Source organism: Aquila chrysaetos, chromosome 11 (assembly GCF_900496995.4).
Source record: "Aquila chrysaetos chrysaetos chromosome 11, bAquChr1.4, whole genome shotgun sequence".
In the NCBI taxonomy this organism is placed as follows: domain Eukaryota; kingdom Metazoa; phylum Chordata; class Aves; order Accipitriformes; family Accipitridae; genus Aquila; species Aquila chrysaetos.
In genome coordinates this window covers 33,013,384-33,031,527 of record NC_044014.1, presented here as the reverse complement: position 1 = coordinate 33,031,527, position 18,144 = coordinate 33,013,384, and the positions used below count along the sequence as shown (strand labels likewise).

Here is an 18,144-nt window from a genome sequence, read left to right as displayed (position 1 = left end):
TTATGAACTGCTGACAGTTGTTATACAAAACCAGAATCAATAGCTCATATTAGGGCTGAAATTTCTAAGACTGGCAGCTTGATTCATTTTTAAGTAATGTATTTGAACTGCTTGTGCTAATTCAAGGTCAAAATTTGTAGATTGTATGTAGCACATGGTGAGTACGTTTGAATTGTTTCTAGTGTTTTGTGTCTTGTCCAAGCACGCTAGTAGGACACAATTGTTACTAGAAGTACTCTTTCTTTATTTCCGTCTGCTCATTCAGATGACGAGTGTAAAATCAAAACAAAACCACAACTGGTGGGTGGTGAGGCAATTTCACAGAACCGCTTTGTAGCCCAATGACATTTAAGTCCATCAAAGCACTAAACCATGCACAACTGAAGAATGTGAGCAGCTGTAATGGTGATAGTGACTTCTGCACACACTTAAAACTATACATGGGCTTAAATACTTTTTTTGAGAATTCTTCATGCCTGGTGAATGTTCAGTTCAAGGGAAAGAAACGTTCTCCCGGAGAAAGATGACCTTGGGAAGGTCTCTCTTTTGGACTCCTATGCATTAATAGCTTAAAATTTAAACTGCAATATTATGGTTTTGTACCACTTTCTAGATAGCATAATATCTCTTCTTTTCTAGCTGAATAGACCCTTGTAGATATTTTTGTAATAGGTAGCCTGAAATTTGAGAGAGGAACACGTAGGTTAGCCATGTATTGAATTTATCATGCCCTGCTGTCAAGTTTAAACGTAACAGTGTGAACATCTGGTTCCAACATATGAACATATGGATAAGCTGTGCTTGACCATAGCTCCATAAACAGTGTTATCTGAAAGTATTCATTTGGGTTTGAATCCCGTATTATAAAGGCCTCTTCTGACTGTAGATGCCTTTCACATAACTTCAAATATAATGAAATAAGAGAAAAAGCAGTAATTGCTTTCATTGTCAGACTAAGAATTAGTTTCAGTGGTGTTAGGGCAAAACAGACCCAGAAATGTCAGTAGCTCCTGTTCCCCCAAAACATGGACAGAGTGCTACATGTGGAGATCAAATGCATTGGAGTTATTTTGGATTAACATAAGGAGCAAACTCCAAATCAAAACCTCGGTCATGGAAGTTTTTCACTAGCCAATCAGTGTCTGTCCACACTGCAAAGGCATCACTTTGGCTGTCCACAAGTACAGAAACTTGGGTTTGTGGCATAGAAATTGCAGTTATCTGAAGGATTTAAACAAACAAAACTGCATAGGCTGCTGACTGCATAAAAGAGAGGCTGCTTGCCATGTTGTGCCACACAGTATATTAAACTTCCGTTTTCTTGCAAGGTTTATTTTGTTGTGTTCTGCATAATGGCAGCACTTAGGTGGAAAAATCCCATTATAGAACTGTGTTTGCATTTCTACCACAGTGATGCTTAAACCAAAATTCTTTATGAAATGGTCCCTGCAGAGCAAGAAGAGGAACTCCTGTATTAGCCTGCCTTACTGGAGGGCACTGTCTGTCGTTCGTGCACGTCCCTGAATCTGTGTATTTCAGTCCTTCTGCAAGGGGAGTTTCTGTGGCTTTTCTCTGGTTCCAGGCCCACTTGCCTGCTCTGAGTCAACACGTCTTTTGTTACTTTCCAACAGCTACTGCTATGTATAGGACTTCAGTCACGCTTACCTGTCCTCCCTCTGTTAGTAGGTGGGGGGGGAGACATTGCAGGGAAACTCAACTTTTAATTCATGTCAGTAACTGAACAGGCCCTCTGCCAAAGTCTTTGATGGCTCTAATTCAACTACATGTTCCCAAGTTTCCCTGCGATTTCATGGCATTTGTGAAGGGGAAATGCTAGCTTTGCTTTAGGCACAATGTATGCTTGAAAGTTTTGAAAGTAAGTTTTCTCTGCTTTTGTGTCTTCACTTTTATATTCCTCTCTGTGGAAAGCTCTGCCTTTCTTAACCAATCCTGAGCTGTAAACTGATACACTTTTCTTTTTCAAAATTTGCTCTGTAGGGATCAGAATATATTAGCTCTGAAAGTTGTCAGAAATGTTTTCCATTATTATGGGAGCTTGTCAAATTCACAGTCCATGTGGAATGCAGATGCAGCAAAAACATCCACTGTTGTGTTGATGGCAATGCATTCCAATTGTCCTGGCGCTGGTGCAGGGGAGGGTATTTTTGGTCTTCAGGAAGCACAGTGGCATGACACCACATGTTGCAAGAACAGGTTTCTTTCCTAATTTCAGATGTAAGTGTGGGGTTAAGTGAAAAAAGAAATCTCAGGCTGAAGGAGTCCAGGAGCGAGCAGTGAAAGGAGACTGATGGAATTACAATAGCATATGGAGACAGAATTAGAAGACCAAATTTCAATTTCAGTTACACCTTTTCAGCCACTCAGGAGTCAATCAGCCATTTTTCATAAACTAGGTCTCTCTGTGGATTGATTTGTTATTGTTGCAAAGCCTTTTGCGCTGGGCTCAAAACCTTTTAACAGTCTGTCTTCAGTGGGGTTTGGAACAGAGCATCTCCAGGTCCCGAAAGCCACTCTTGCAGCAGAATATTTTCAGGGATGATAACTCTCTACTAGTCTTTTCATCGCTACAAGGCAGGACCATTGCACTCTCCACTGCAATTACATGCCCCACATAGGAGAGGCTGTGTTCTTAAGAAAGAGTCAAGCTGCTAGAAAGCACTTTTGGAAGACTGAAATTATGTTCAGTTTTTGGAATACACCAGATTTCATAAAGCATTCACTGGATGTTTTGCCTTCAGTCATTCCAACTCTCTCTCTTTTTTTTTTTTTTTCAAAGGCAATGCAATTTACAATCTGTAAGGGAGACTTTCAGGACTGCATTGTATCTGTCTGTCAATCACAGATCAGATCGCACTGAAATACTTACATTTGGGTGCCAAAAGCCAGAGATTTCTGAAATCACTATGCCATTCTGACAACTGAGTACCCCAGATCTGCAGTATGTAAGGAGGCAATCAGGTATTTTTATTATAGTATTTGAATTTTTTTATTAATTTATATTCAATAATAATATTATTGAATTTTATTAATTTAAAATGAGAGAGGAAAATTAGTTTAGCTGTGAAATCTCTGTGCTGACAGGCCTGCAAAGGAAAGATGTCAGGAATACATGTAAGTAGAGGATAACTTTTCTAAGCCCAGATTTGTCAACAGCAAGCCAGAAGGCAGAAACGATGTGAAAATGTCATTTCCCAGTGGAACCAGTACCTAATTGACACTTGTAGTCTGCAATGCCTGTTTCTCATTTAACAGCTTTCACAGTAGAGGTACTTAAACTTTACTCCACGTTTTCTTGTTTAGTCTCAATTTCTTACTTTGACATACAGCAGAATCCTAAGGGGAAATGAAACTACAACCTAGCTGCTTGTAAGCTGATGAAACCTTTCCAGGAGAATCAATCCAGAAGAGAACTTGATATGATAGACTGCAGCTGGCTCTATGCAAGGTTTACAAAACACTGTCTTAAAACACCTGATGTTTTTTTTCCAGGGGGGGAAAGAAAATCTCCAAGTAGAGAATCCAGTTAATTTCCAAACTGTAATTTTCAAATCTGGTCAAGCAGATCCTGCCATGGTTTCAGAGGACCTTATTGTTTCCCCCTCTCTCCATTCATTCACTATTTTAAAAACTGCAGATGTTAGACAAGCTTTTTTCTTTCAGCATACAGGACTATTTAGTCAAATGAGTCTGTCCCTTCAGGTTGAGTGTCTTATTTGAGGCAAAGGGCTCAGCAGACTAAACTGCCCATACTGAGAGGGTTTGTGTCAAAGGCTAAGGATCCCAGTGCGCGCATCCCATTCCTGCTGGGAGGTGATGCTGGCCAGCAAGAGTCCCTCAGCCCTGCATCTAAGGATAAGGGTAGCCTCTGTTAAGATAGTCACTTAAAAGATTTGGTACACAGATGTGAACCTATAAAGCAGAGACAGTGTATTACACTTTCACTGTATTTTCTGTGAGTGCTTTAAACACTCAGATACTGAAGATGAAGATAGTGATGCTTTTTGAAAGAAAGGAAGGAGAGGTTTTTACTTGGCTTTGAAGAAGTTGGTTAAAGGAAGTGGTTTTGAGGAGAGGGAACAGGGGCAAGACTCCTCAAAGACAGGTATATTCCTCTAGCTTTAATTTCTGGAAAGGATGAGATTTCAGGTTTGTCCTCAGGATTCCCTGCTAGCTCAGAGAGATGCCTCCCTGCTCAGCAGCTCCCAGCTTATTAGCTGGCTTCTGTGGTTCAACTCTGAGATTATGGCAGTCAGGGGAAGAGCCTGGAGGCAACTGTCTGGGCACAATTACATGCAGATACCACTTTAGACCTAGGATGACGTTGCTCAGATCAGAGCAGAATCTTTCTTGAAGGGGTCTTGTCAGATAGTCATGATATTTTTCCTAGGCTATATAGGGGTTTTCTGGGATATCACACATTTAGTTCTCCTTGTCTGTAGCACGCACATTCTAGGTAGCTGACTCAGGGCTCTCCTAGACTACTTGCTCAGTGAGAAGGTGTGCTCAGTACTGTGACACCCAAAGGTTTGCAAATCTGGACCTTTGATTTCCAGATTCAGGAAACAAATGCGTGCATGATTTAATGTATGAATCAGGTCCCCAGGGACCCATTCTTGATGATGAATATAATTATTTCTCTTTCTTCTACTCTGTCTCTCTTAGCTCCACAGACTACAAGTGCTCAGCATAGAGATGGCCAGTGCTGCAGTGCCCTGCACCTGGGGTGAACTGCGGTGATGATAGATTCTCTTGGATCTCAGTAGCAGATAAATTCAACCTTTCTACCGCCAGAACATTGGACACCTTGAAATCCATAGGAGTTGTAAGCCCAACACCTCTGTGCCCTTTGACTGTCTGACTCCTGACCACTGAAGAAATATTCACAGTAATTTATCTTATCAGTGTCCCCAATTTACCTGCATTGGTCAGGGAACAGTGGGGCACCCTAGAAGAGCTCTGATGCTAAGTGGAGATGGCCTGAGAGAAGCATCTGCTCCTGCGTTCTGCTTGGGGCATGGGTACCGCTGGCAGAGTGAGGAGGCAGACAGCGGGCCCTCGGGCTGTCCATAATGCACAATGCACATAATGGATTTCTGGCACTTGTCAGTGATTGTTAGGGTGGGAGGTGCAGGGTACCGCTTTGCCCTGTTTTATATAGTACCACCAAATAACAAATCAAAACCAGTCTCTTTCATATGTATTGATCAGCTGGTAGTTCCTGTACTGATTTCTTCAAATGTGAGTGAAGTGGAGTATGGTCTTGGTCAAAACTCAGTGTTTACTTCACATGGGTGGAAATAGCGGTGATCTCTGTTCTGCTGCATTGCGGAGCTGGTTGCAGGATTCAGTGTGCTGAGTGCCCAGAGCTGATCTCTATCTGTACCCACAAGTACATCCCCCAGCAGGAAGCTGCTTTGGGAAAGTGGTGGGTTTTCTGCCTTTTTTAAAGCCACATATGCTATTACTGCATGAAACGCACAAAGCAGGGATGGTATTGCAAAGCACGGGGAACTATGTAGAGGTGATAGGAAAAGGAAAGATGAAGAAATGTGGCACTTTGAACTCCAATGTTAGAAAAAAATCACATTCTTTTTAATGAGACCACCCAAAATGCCTTCCACCTTGCTGAACAAACCTGTTCCTGAAAATATGGCCAACTTTACCTTTCTTCACCTAGGCACTCTAGGGTTTCAAACGATTGATATTTTGTGATCATTGTTTCTCCCCTTTTCTCCTTTTTTCCATCATCATACTACTTTCTCCCTTTGGTTGAATGTGCTATACAGGGTTATCTAGCTTTTATACTGCCATTCAGTACTCTGCTGGCTCATATGTTGTTTATTATTATGCTATTCATGTGTTTCATGTGGGCTGTTTCTCTGTGCCTTTCAACTCCTTTTTTTTTTAAATAAAAAGCCAGTAAAGTCAATGCTAGTTTTTTCCTGCTTACTGATTCAAAGAGTTGATTCAAAGAGTGAGGATTCAGTTGGTCATCTAAAATGCAAAATTACTTGCAGGTCTTTTCATGTAACTGTGCTTCTTAAGTCGACATGTCATAGAAGACTTTAAAGAGGTTTTTTTCCCAACAACATACAGATATAGGTAGTGCCATTAGCTTGTTTAGATGAAAACCAGATCAAACTAGGAAAAAATCCCCCACCTCATCTTCCACACTGAAGTAATTTTGTATGTGATAGCTTTGTTTTTTCTGTTTATCAAAATATCTTCAATCTCTTTATTCCTTTCACCGAAGACGTCTTCACTTGTTTGAAGGTCCTTGATCACCGCATTCAAACCGGATGGCAGTGACAGCTCATGTGCAGAGTACTCTTGTCATACCCTTGTGTGCTTTCTTTGAGGCTCACCTAATTTAAGGAGCTGGTGAGCAGAAGAGTTTTCGGCTGCCTCCTGCACCACATTTGCCTGTAAACTGCCAGAGCTTGTGTTGTGTGCATTCCTGGATGCTAAAAGGCAATAGTGGTACCTGTAGGGTGAGGGGGTTTTGGCCCAATCTAAATCCACTCAACTACCAAAAGAAGAAGTCTCACCTTTTTCTGTTGGCTTATAGCCCATGTGTCAAATTCTGCCAGCTGTCAGTGCCTGCCCTCACACATCTGACTGAAAGATAATTTGTTTCTTTGAAGTAGTTTAATCCAGGTTTTAGATTACATAATCTGACATGAATTTTCCTGTTGATTTGGATGTTCCCTTTTAAGGACTGAGCTAAAATGCTGAAGTGACACGCGCAGCAGAGACAGGTTTGCATTTCAGTAAGGCCTCAGTCCGAGAAAAGTTGTACAACCACCCCTGACTTTGGTAGGACTCACAAGATTTAGGCAGAAGGGCTTGACATGTAGAATCAGTGCCTAAAATTTCACCTAGGGTTTTTCAGAGTGTTTAGCTCAGCTGCATCATATTCCACAAATTTTCAAAAGTACCGGTGTTTCTTTCTGCTTTGGTAAGAGAAGAAAAGATCTGCACCCCTACCTTGTATGTGGCAACATCCCCAATTCTTTTAAAATCGTAGCTACATTGAGGAAGACTCCTTGTACTGCAGGGAGTCCCAGCAGCAGGCAGGCCTTTTAGAAAACGTATTTTCTGTGTATTTGAAAGGAGCATACAAGTAATTCACTTTCCTTTTATCAGCTCTTCTTTTGTTTTGTTTTGTTTCCTTTGTAAAGTAATAGCATGTTTTGATCCCTACATCTTACAGTTAGTTACTGACGTAGTTATTTCTCTTCACAGCTCGCTTTTTTCTCGTTTCCCTTTTTCCCTCTTTCAAACAGGGACTCTTGATTTTGCATGAAATCTGGTCTGTAGGTGGCCACAATTGAAGCTGTTAAGAATTTATTTTAAAAACAAGAAGATCCCTCCTGCTGCGAAGACAATCTGTTAAAATAATATGCACAATTGAACATGACCTAGTCTCCTTTTAGACAGTCAAAGTTTCTAAAAGGAAGGGAAACTGGCCTCTCTTATCCTGAACCAAGGGAATTTTCCAAGGTTAGCTTCTCTCTGTAGTGTGAAATGTCTTAACTTTCTCTGAAACACAGTCAATTTCAGGAGAAATTCCTTTATACTTTATTTTGACAACCATTGAGGGAAAGGGCTTGAGGCTAAATGTGAGTCCTGTATCTTGTGTATTTTAGAACTAAAAGCTCAGTGGATTCTCGTGAGGGAACTTATCCATGTGTGAGTAACATGTGAGCAATTAAAAAATGAATTGATTGGCTTACATTTGGTTTGCCTGAGACTGTAAAAAGGGAGTAGCCTTCTTGCAAGCAAATGTGATATCTTAAATTGCCACACAGCTCTTAGAAATATTTCCCTCTATTTGCCAGCCATTCCCTATCCTTAAAAAAGATACGTGATGGCTGTTGCAGAAGTCATTGGAAGAAGTAAAATAATCATGCTGAAATTTGAAACCCTCTTTCTCCCAGTCTTCAATACAGATATAACTAGAAACAAGTCTTTGATTTGTTGATGCGAATAAATACTGCATTTCCAAACTGGAGAAGTATTTAATGCTTTTTTTTAATTTCGGAATAAGGCATAGGGGTGGTCTTCCATGAAATCCCTGTTCCCATTTGCACTGTTTTTTCAGATCAATAGCTGAACATGTATCTTTAGGGATGAAGAGATTGGCTCAAACCTCACAATGTACGTCAACACTCACAGCAGCAGTGCCTGACTGCACACCAAGCCCTCAAGGCCAGTACCTTGCCCCAGCCATATTCATAGTGGTGGGGCCCTAAGGGCTCTTCTGGAGCTGTGCCCAGCTATTGTACAGGGGCGGGAGTTGAGCGAGGTGAGGTTGCTCCCCAGGGGAAGTAGCCAGTGAACACTGAATGGAGTCGGCACCCGTACTCGTAGGCAGGCAGTGAGGGATGCTCTGGCTGGAGAGTGCACACATGCTTGGTGGGATTCATGACCTCTGACTTTTGATGTGCACCACGTAAAAGTCCACATCGGAATTAGATGCCAAAGAGGCAATTACAGTCAATGGGCATCCAGTTGTAACTGAGGGACTCTATAGAGAGATTCATCTGGGTACATGCAGTACATAGTGGGCTGTTCTGCAGACCTGGGTATCACACAGGTCAGTGTAAGGTTGCTCAAAGCTGGCCTTTTGCTGAGACCCACCCTTTATGCGTGAAGTACCAGTGCTTTTGCTGCCCTGAGCACTGCTCAGTAAAAGTAACTTTGTCTCCTGTGTAGGAGGTCAGGGATGTTTCTCACACGTAACCCCCCCACTACAGTCAGGTGCGACATGCAGGTCATAACACACGCTGAAACATTAGGATAGCAATTGACCGTCTGACACATCGAAGACCTATAACACGTTCTTCCTGCAACCACAAGTTCAAATCCCACCGGTGTTAACCTTAGAATTCTAAAGTAAACTTAGGAACCTTTCTGTTCTTTATGGATAGGTCTGTAATACATAGGGGACAAATGTGTTTTGGTTGTACTTTATTCCCACTTCCCATGGGCATAAGTGAAAAGCTAAAAAGGATGTTCTTGCTGCACTACCTAAATTTTTAGATACGTATCTCATAAAAAGGTGAAAAGACAATTCCGAATTTAGTGCTTGTTTGTGCCTAGCATTTGTTAAACACAATGCATTTTGAAGATGGAAACATACTGACCATGTTTGTAAGGACAAGTAGTATTCGTATTTAAGGACAAAGCAACTGCTGAAATCTGCCCTAGATTCATCGGTGTATTTCAATGAGGTACAGTGACTTACAGCTGAGGCAGTGCCAGCTAGGTCAAGGCTGATGAGTCTGCCTCTCTGTGTTTCTCTACAGAAGTCTGAATGTTGATGGATTTATCATGTTATCTGTCGTAATTTTTTACTGGACTGGTGTGATAGGAAAATATTTTTCTCCTAATATACAATCATTTTGACTTGAGCAAAAAGTGGCTCAAATAATTGTTTAAACAACTGACCAAGCAAGCAACTCCCTACCCCAAGTATGCCATGAAAGGAGGTTTAGGTTTACATCCTGTGTTTTTTCAGACCTCCTGAGTTAAATAATGCTGCTGGAAAAACGGAGCCAAGAAGGTTCACATTGTGTATATAAACCAGTGATTTGCATGTGATTTGCCAGGTTCTAATTTACTAATTAGCAAATGCTATTTGAGTGTGTCTAAACCACAATTTTAAATTAGTATGCTTCGTAAAATAAACAAGCTAGTTGAAAACAGGCAAATTAAAGTTCATACGAAACATATATATTGATAAAAATCTGTTCTTTCAGTCATATACTCCCTTATGATTTATCCAAATACGGTGTCATGTCTTGAAGGGGGTCACAATGGTGCTGCTAGTCACAATGCTAGGACTCCTGCCTGGATCAGGGTTTTCTGGACCAAAGTATTAATACAAAATGCACCAGTACAGTTGTATAGTACAGTCTTAGTATTTAGGCTATAACAAACTAGCCTTTGCCTTTAAAGTATGCTTGGAAACACTTTCAGTCATTTTCATATATTGAATGCTTATAGAATATTAATAACATGCCTATGTTTTGGTTACTCATGTTATTAACTGAAGCATTCAAATTAATTAGCAAAATGTCGTGAATTTTCTGCTTTACATCACTGGGGAGAAGCATCAAGTATCAAAGAATGTATCAACCTTTATTATCATGCCCAAATGTGGTTATGGAGATACTGAGATGCACCTTAGAATTCTGATTTTGCTTTCCCGGTTCAGAATGTTTCTCTTTTATTCCAAGTTTTCAACAATAACTGTGAACATGCCATTCTGGTTTATATATTACATTTTGCAAATTACCTGTTACAAGAGTAATACAAATATAAGAACATAATTTAAAGAGTCATTTTGGTCAAATGTCAAAAACCCAATCCAAAACTGCCTTACAAAAGCAGTAAACAAAGTAGGACAGTTTGGTTTGGTTATGAAGTCTCAGTTAACATTCAAAGAAATTTTGTTAGGCAAGATCTGGCAAAATATGTATATTTTCAGAAATGCTGAAGCCCTATAATCATCGAGTTCAGGGGAAATTACAACCCCTCAGTATATGTAATAGCAAATCTTTCCCTCGGGAGCTGATGCTGCCAGCAAAATAAACGATGGAGGTGCTGGGCCAATGAAGAGAGTGGCAGCTGACATCGTGTCTCAGCTAAACCCGAGAAAATATATGCCTGCCTTCTTCAGAAAACAGAGGAAACTCTCAGTAGAGTAACCACCTTCCCTGCTTGCTCTCCGAGTTCACAGTCTGTGTTATTCACCCTTGTGAAAGAACAAAGAATGAAAACATCTAGCAGCGCCAAGAAGAAACAGTTATTTAAGGTTTTCTTTCCTCAGAGTTGTGGCAAAGAAGAAGTTGAGGGTGAGAACTGCCTAAGACTGTGGCTCATTTTTTCCCTCTGCAGTGGTGTGAAAGGGATTGCCATTGCAGTTTGAATGCTTCCCAGGTTAAACATGGGATGCTGTTATCTCTGGGAAGGGAGGACCAAGCTAGCATTGGTAAACAGAATTAGAGGGATTTAAGTTTGATTGATAGATTTAAAACTCGTAATGTTCACGTTCATCTCATGACACCGTACATAGCACTTTTGGGGGATGAGGAGAGGCTTTCTTCAGGTCTGGAGGGTTTTGTTGATCCCACTTACCTTTGCCCCCTCGGAGACAGTGATACTAGCTGTGCCCTGCTGTAGAGGATCCAGGGAGATGTTCCAGTTGAAGATTAATATTCTGTTGTCATGTTGTGAGATTAGGTTTCAGCTAGCATGTAACAACTGCTGCAAACACTAGTGTCTGGGACATGGGGCAGAACTTCCCCTTAAAGACAGGTTTGGGTTTAAACTATCATCTGACTTTATTGACGGAACTTTTAATCAAACATATTTCAACTTTACAAAGTGTACAAATGATTCATCTTCCACAGTTCTGCTGCAAAAAGGGAGCTTTGCTCTTTTGTCACATTTCTTGCAGGAAAAGGTTAAGAACTTGTGCTTAAAAATTCTTCCTCTTTTTATATCATAAGGCCAAATGCTTTTGTCACAGGTTTGTTTAAGTCTCTGTAGCAGCAGAAAATCCAAAAGCAAGAACATCTAAAGCAGTCTCTATTGACCACTGAACTCATTTCCTCTTTGCAAGTCCTAAGTTCTAAACCTGCAAAATTGAAAAGCTTTGTGGAGTTGATGCATGGGAAAACTTTGTTCTTGCCAGATTTATTTATTTTTTTGCAAAATTTAATATTTTCATCTTAGGGAAATTAGGAAAACTTTGTCATTTTCATGGCAAAACTAGTGGTTTTTTCCTACCCACGGAAACTGCATTTTGGTCTTGGAGAAAGTATGAAGCACGACTTAAAATGTTTGATTAATCTTGGAAGTAAATTATGAATGGTTGGACCCCTGTATTTGGTTATAATTGTTTGGAATATGTGGCTCCCAACTAGTCTGGTTTAGAAATTTTGTTTCTCTCAGAGGCTTGGTACTTCTGTGCCAAATTGCAATTTTTTTTTTTTTTCAGTGTAGGCTTCAAATGGCTTCCCTTAATTATTTCTACCTTCATAGTGGACTGAAAATCCAAAAGGACTGGTACAGAACAACAAATGAGAGGTTTTCACACCAGATGCTCACGTTTTATTGATTCTTGCATTACCTCAAGCAAAAAGTAGCTGTACTCAGAACTTTTACGAAGCCTGGGTGTTATTTCCATCCACTATTGTGTGTCCCTGGGGATAAGTCAGAGTAGCTGTACAATTCCCCGTCTACGGAAGTGAACTACCGTGAAGAGAGATGCATATAATGAATTTCAATCAAAGAGTGGCAGGGTCTTTGCCCCTGAGACTGTACCAGAGAAACCAATGAAAAAAATATGTTCTCAGGACCTACTAGAACTACTAAGTTAAAATTAAAAGAACCAAAGTCCTAGTATTGTGGGACCCCGAGAGAAGAAACTTATGGTGCTTCATACAGCATGATGCCAGAATAGATTCTCAAAATAAATTTATTCCTTCTTTTTCCCAACTGTGTTTTTGAAGCTTTAGTTTGATATTCATAGCTTGTCCTCTAGCTTCACTCTTGTTTTCTTTCTTTTTGTTTTGCTTGTTTAGTTGCTACTGACTGTGGCCCTGATTAAAAGAGCAGGTGCTCTTATACCTCTTGCAGGACCTCACAAGTTCCTATAATCCAGGCTGTACGGGTTCTTATGACCCCCAACGGAAGCCTATTTTAGAACAGACACTGAATGAAGTGTCAAGACACCACCTTAGGAAATTAGCTAGAAGGTGAGTCATGAGGCCTGTTGCAACTGGTGTCAGGGGTTAGAAAAATACTTGCTGCCTGCAAAATCCCAGAAAATATGTCTTTGAACTTTCCAACTCTTCTGATGACATCAGGATTTCCATAGATGCAACAAAGGCACTTAAATATATTCATCCCATACACAATTTACATCAATAATTTTCTGTTACGTCAATGTCAGCAAGTGGTAGTATGACTAGGAACTCACCTTTAAGACTTCTTCAGGGTTTGGGGCTATCAGCTCTTGATTTGCAGAAGTATTTGTGATTCAGGCCACTATTGAACAAATTTCTAAACATTATTTTCTCTCCCGGGTTTTGTGGTCCTTAGAAGGATCACAACCTGGGAAGTTAAATTGCCAGTCGTTTTCCAGTCACAGACTTTGCCTGTCAACAAGATTAATCTTTCTGCAAGTGAATTTAGATGTCCTCAAAAGGTGGGAAAGCCTTTGGCACAACCTTGCACTGACCGTCTGGCAGAGCTCTGTTGACTTGTGTGGAGGATGATCTAATCTGTTCAGTGTTCGATCTCAAAACCTGTCAGATCTGTGATTCTTCTGAAATGTACATAAAAACACAGTGACTTGCAGATCTCTTAGCAACAAACCAATTTAGGCCATAGGGAAGAAAGACTGGTGGACTTCAGTCTGGACTGCTGTGACTTACTTATCTGAAGGTTTGTCGCATGTACGTATTTCTGCTTTGGGCAGTGAATTGTGTATATCCATACCACAGATATTCTCCAGTAGGTTAACACTCCTATCTTGCTTGTAGCCATGTCCACTTTCACTTTGATTAGTCAAGTTCTTTCAATTGAAAGATCAGTCTCAGTCTCTATCTTCTTGAGATGCCTCCAAGAAGTAATCTGGAGCTGCAAGAAGCCATAATGTTACTCATTAAATGGCACCATTCATTTTCTCTGTGATTGCTGCTAAAGTGATGATGGATCATCTGCACAGTAGTAGTTCTGGGTAGAATATATTCATTTTCTTATTTTTATGTAGGTGCTAGACAGAGAAATGGCAACTTGCTGAATATTTTTAACCCCTACAGGAACTGCATTCTGCATCTGGAAGGAGTTTCTTACTAGGTATTATTTAGTAAGCACGCTGTAATGGCTCTTTCACAAGGAAGAGTATTTCTTGTGTAAGTAGCTTTCAGCACCAGATCAATCACCAGCTGGCATGCACTGTCATAATGAAAAAGGAGTGGTATTTAGCACCAAAATGTCATGAAGCACAGAGATAAGGGTGCTATAAAGGCAAACCAACAGCCTTGTATTCCTGTACTTATATTACATTGCAGTGCCAATATGATTCTTTACATCTGTTATTCCCCCTCCTTTACCTCACTCCCAAGGACAATTATATCAGAGCTTTTATTAATTCAAAAGAAGTAGAAATAAATGTTCTCAGAGCTTTTTACCCATAAACAGAGAGACATAAATTGTTCCTCATTGATCCAGGCTTAGTTTTCTCCTGGTCATGGAGAGGAGCCCAGGTACTTGTGTCACTGTCGTGGTTTAACCCCAGCCAGCAGCTAAGCACCACACAGCCGCTCACTCACTCCCCCCCGCCCAGTGGGATGGGGGAGAGAATTGGAAGGAAAAAAGTAAAACTCGTGGGTTGAGATAAGAACAGTTTAATAGAACAGAAAAGAAGAAACTAATAATGATAATAATAACAATAATAAAATGACAATAGTAATAAAAAGTTTGAAATATACAAAACAAGCAATGCACAATGCAATTGCTCGCCACTCGCCAACCGATGCCCAGTTAGTTCCCCAGCAGCGATCCCCCCCCAGGCCAAGTCCCCCCAGTTTATATACTGGGCATGACATCACATGGTATGGAATACCCTGTTGGCCAGTTTGGGTTTGCTGCCCTGGCTGTGTCCCCTCCCAACTTCTTGTGCCCCTCCAGCTCTCTTGCTGGCTGGGCATGAGAAGATGAAAAATCCTTGACTTAGTATAAAACACTAGTTAGCAACAACTGAAAACATCAGTGTGTTATCAACATTCTTCTCATACTGTATCCAAGACATAACACTATACCAGCTCCTAGAAAGAAAATTAACTCTATCCCAGATGAAAACCAGGACAGTCACTCTCTCCACTAAGTCAAGGGGTGTTAAGTCTCTGGTGGATGGATGAGGGTTTGAGCATCTCTGCATGCACATGATTTCTCAGTATGGAAACCTGAGTTTTGTCTTATTCCAAGAAGTTGCTGCTGGAGTCAGCAGCAGGAGGGGGGCATATCTGTTAGGGTGAGCAATGGTCCTCAAGGGATTGGGAGCCAGGGCATAAGAGCTGGAGTGAATTACAGCTCCTGGAAACCTCTCCACCAGCAGAGGAAAACACACTGTTGCTCAAGGAAAGATCCTAGGGAGGTGTCTATCTTCTGAATAGCTTCTTTGTGAGGAAATACACTCAAGATTAGGTCTGAGTATAATACATCCCATACTCTCTGTTAGCTCATGTTCTATTTCTAAGATGCATCAATAACAACGTGACAGGCTTTATCACTGGGAAACTGAGGGAAGAACAAAACCTTTTCTTAGATGTAGTATTGGCATGGAGCTTTTTAGGGCAACCTTTTTCCATTAACTGGGAAATGGTAGGATTTGTTTTGGTTTTTTTTTTTTAACTTGTCACTTTTTGAAGAGACCTTTTATTTTGGCTTGTTTGGAGTTTTTTCTACTTACATTTCTGATAAAATTTTATAGAAATCATAGTTTGGATATTTTCTAAACCAAACATTTCTGGGTTTCAGATCTGCAGTTTCCCTTAGTTTTGAGATGCAAGCCAATTATAGTTAAAAAACAAAGACAAAGCTTGTCAAAAGTGGGAAAGAAACACACAAACATAAGGAGTCCAAAATACTTTGATTGACCCAGAAACATATTTTCTTATCTTTGTATTTTGAGTTCAAACCATTTTTTGAGATACTCATGTTTCAGCATGTTTCAGGATTTGACAACTTTTCAAAACTTTAACCTTTATGCAAGATGGAAAAGGTATTTTCCTCCCAGATTTAATTGCCCTAGTATTTTAAAATAGTCTGCAAATTGATTTGCTGTAGTTTGACAGGGAGAAAGCCTAGTATGTAGCAGAGATATGTTTCTTGCTGGTGAAAGCATATCTTTAAAACTTTTTTATGTGCCATTTTACCTAGTATCTGAGGAGGGGAGAACCTTTCCTTACACTATTCAGAGGCACTAACAAAGCCTGAGCATTGCCTTATATAAGAAATGTTACTCAGAGAATTGTATAAACATCAGGTGTGATTACTCATCCGTGCATGGATGAAGGAGATTATGATACAGCAGGAAATACAGAAATACTGCCTATGAGAACTGAGTTTCAGAAAATATAAGTAAAATTGTGAACTATGTGTTGAAATAAACAGCATCACAGAATCTGTTTGGAATTTTTTTCTGTTGTGCCAAGTAAAATGTTCAACTTTTAATCAGTTTAATTGGCAAACTGTGATACAATGGTTAATAAATCTTGCAGCAGAGAAATAAGGAATAATGATTGAGCCATGTGGAATAAATTAGCTGTCAGAGGAGCTGCTCTTCCATCAGCAGGTTTCTGTAACATTATCACTTCCTTTTTATCTAGGTTATGCTTCTCACAGGTGCAAACACTACAAGATAGAATGATAAAGATCCTTCAGCTGTGTTTCAGACTTGGAAAACAGTGGTTCTGTTGCAAAGAGGCTTTTGTTCTGCATGTTTACTGGACAAAATGTATTATATTTCATATTATTTTTTGCAGGGTAATATAGTTGGGGTTTTTTCAGATAGCAGGGAAGTTATCAAAAGGAAATGGTGCTGAGTCAGATGTAGACTGCATAATGAAACCTGGGGGTTCATTTAATGGCATACATATTTTTAAGATGTATCTTCTTGTTCCTGTGATCTTATTTGAATAACCTTGCAAGATATTGGAGGGAAAGGCTATTTCATTCTCCCATCTCCACTCCCTTTTCTTACACACACAAACGATGAACTGTGATATTGAAGCATTGGAAACTTTTTAGGTTACGTAGAGGAGAGAAGAGAGTCCAGATTTCCTTTATGAATAGAGGCCCTGGAAAGTAAGAGCAAAAGCAAGTTTGTAATCCAAATCAACTCATTGTCTGTCTTTTTAGCAAGGAGCAACAGCCTGATGTGGCAGCAGGGACTCTCAGTCCTGCTCTCCGGGAGAGTTCTGTATCAGCATCACTTACATGATTAAACCTGTCTTAGCAGAGAGGCAACAAAACTATGCCTATTCTCTTTCAGGAGTAGTGAATCATAGCTGCAGCTTGAAGTGAAATGTAGTCCACTGCCCTGGATATTCTGGGTGAATGCAAAAACGTGCCCTAGCTGATGGCCACAGAAACCTATGCAGTTTTCTCTCCTTCTTTCACAAGTTCTTTAGTCTGCTATTTGCTGTTTTAACTGTTTTTGTATTTGAGCTATAAACTCCAACTCACATTTGTCCTTTTTCTTTAACTTAGGACTGATGGGTGATGTTTTACCAGGTCTCCTGCCTGTGTTAGTTCCTCTGAGATGTTACTGAGATTATTCTGCAAGTGATATAGAGTAGTCCTGAGCACCCGCTAACAGATCCATGTATCTCAAAAAGTATCAAGACACAAAGGGATGCATTCTTCACTGTAAGTAATTTCTCTTCCTTTTCCACATTTCTTTACCTGCAATTGCCGATTGCCTTGCAGTGTGTTGGGAAAGATTTTATACAAAATATGGCCTCAGCCCTGAAATCAGAAAAATGTGTGTGACCTTTCTGTCTGTGTGAGGATCCTTTTTATTTCAGTGGCACTCTGCGATGGTATTGGGGTCCTTTCTCACACGTCAGACTGCCATAGGTCAAATAATGAACTTGTGAACATGGCACATTTAGTCTTGTGTTGGCTAGATTCTTTGGGGAATGTTACCAAACAAAATTCATAACAAGGAGTTGAGAAAAGTAAGCTATTCCACCCTGAAAACTCTAAGCTATTATTGCTACAACTAGGGATCGCCAGCCTTGTTGAGGCTACCAAACAGGCACAAATGAAATTTGCTCTTCTTGTACCTGTTTTTCCTTCGTGCGGTGGGTCATGTGAAGCAGTGAAAAGATGGTCTCCCCTTTCCCTTGGGGAATTCTTTAGAGGAGGGGAAGGAAGGGGTTTGCTGCAAAAATAAAATTGCAATCCAGAATTGTTTGGTTACTTTGACAGTAGAATATTGGTGCTGGAGACACAGCCAGGGGCTGATCTAGGCTGCAGCTTGACTTGATTTGCCTGAAAATCTGCCAGTGGAAAAACCACTTCCCTAGCTGAAGTTTA

At 40.3% G+C, this 18,144-nt stretch overlaps 1 long non-coding RNA gene across 1 annotated transcript; it reads left to right on the top strand.

The window, feature by feature from the left end:
- The first annotated feature begins 2,797 nt into the window (after window positions 1-2,797).
- LOC121233656 lies at window positions 2,798-4,781 on the top strand. The gene is made up of 3 exons (XR_005933585.1): window positions 2,798-2,979; window positions 3,348-3,466; window positions 4,684-4,781. It is a non-coding gene; the product is annotated as an uncharacterized LOC121233656 (long non-coding RNA).
- The last annotated feature ends 13,363 nt before the right edge of the window (window positions 4,782-18,144 follow it).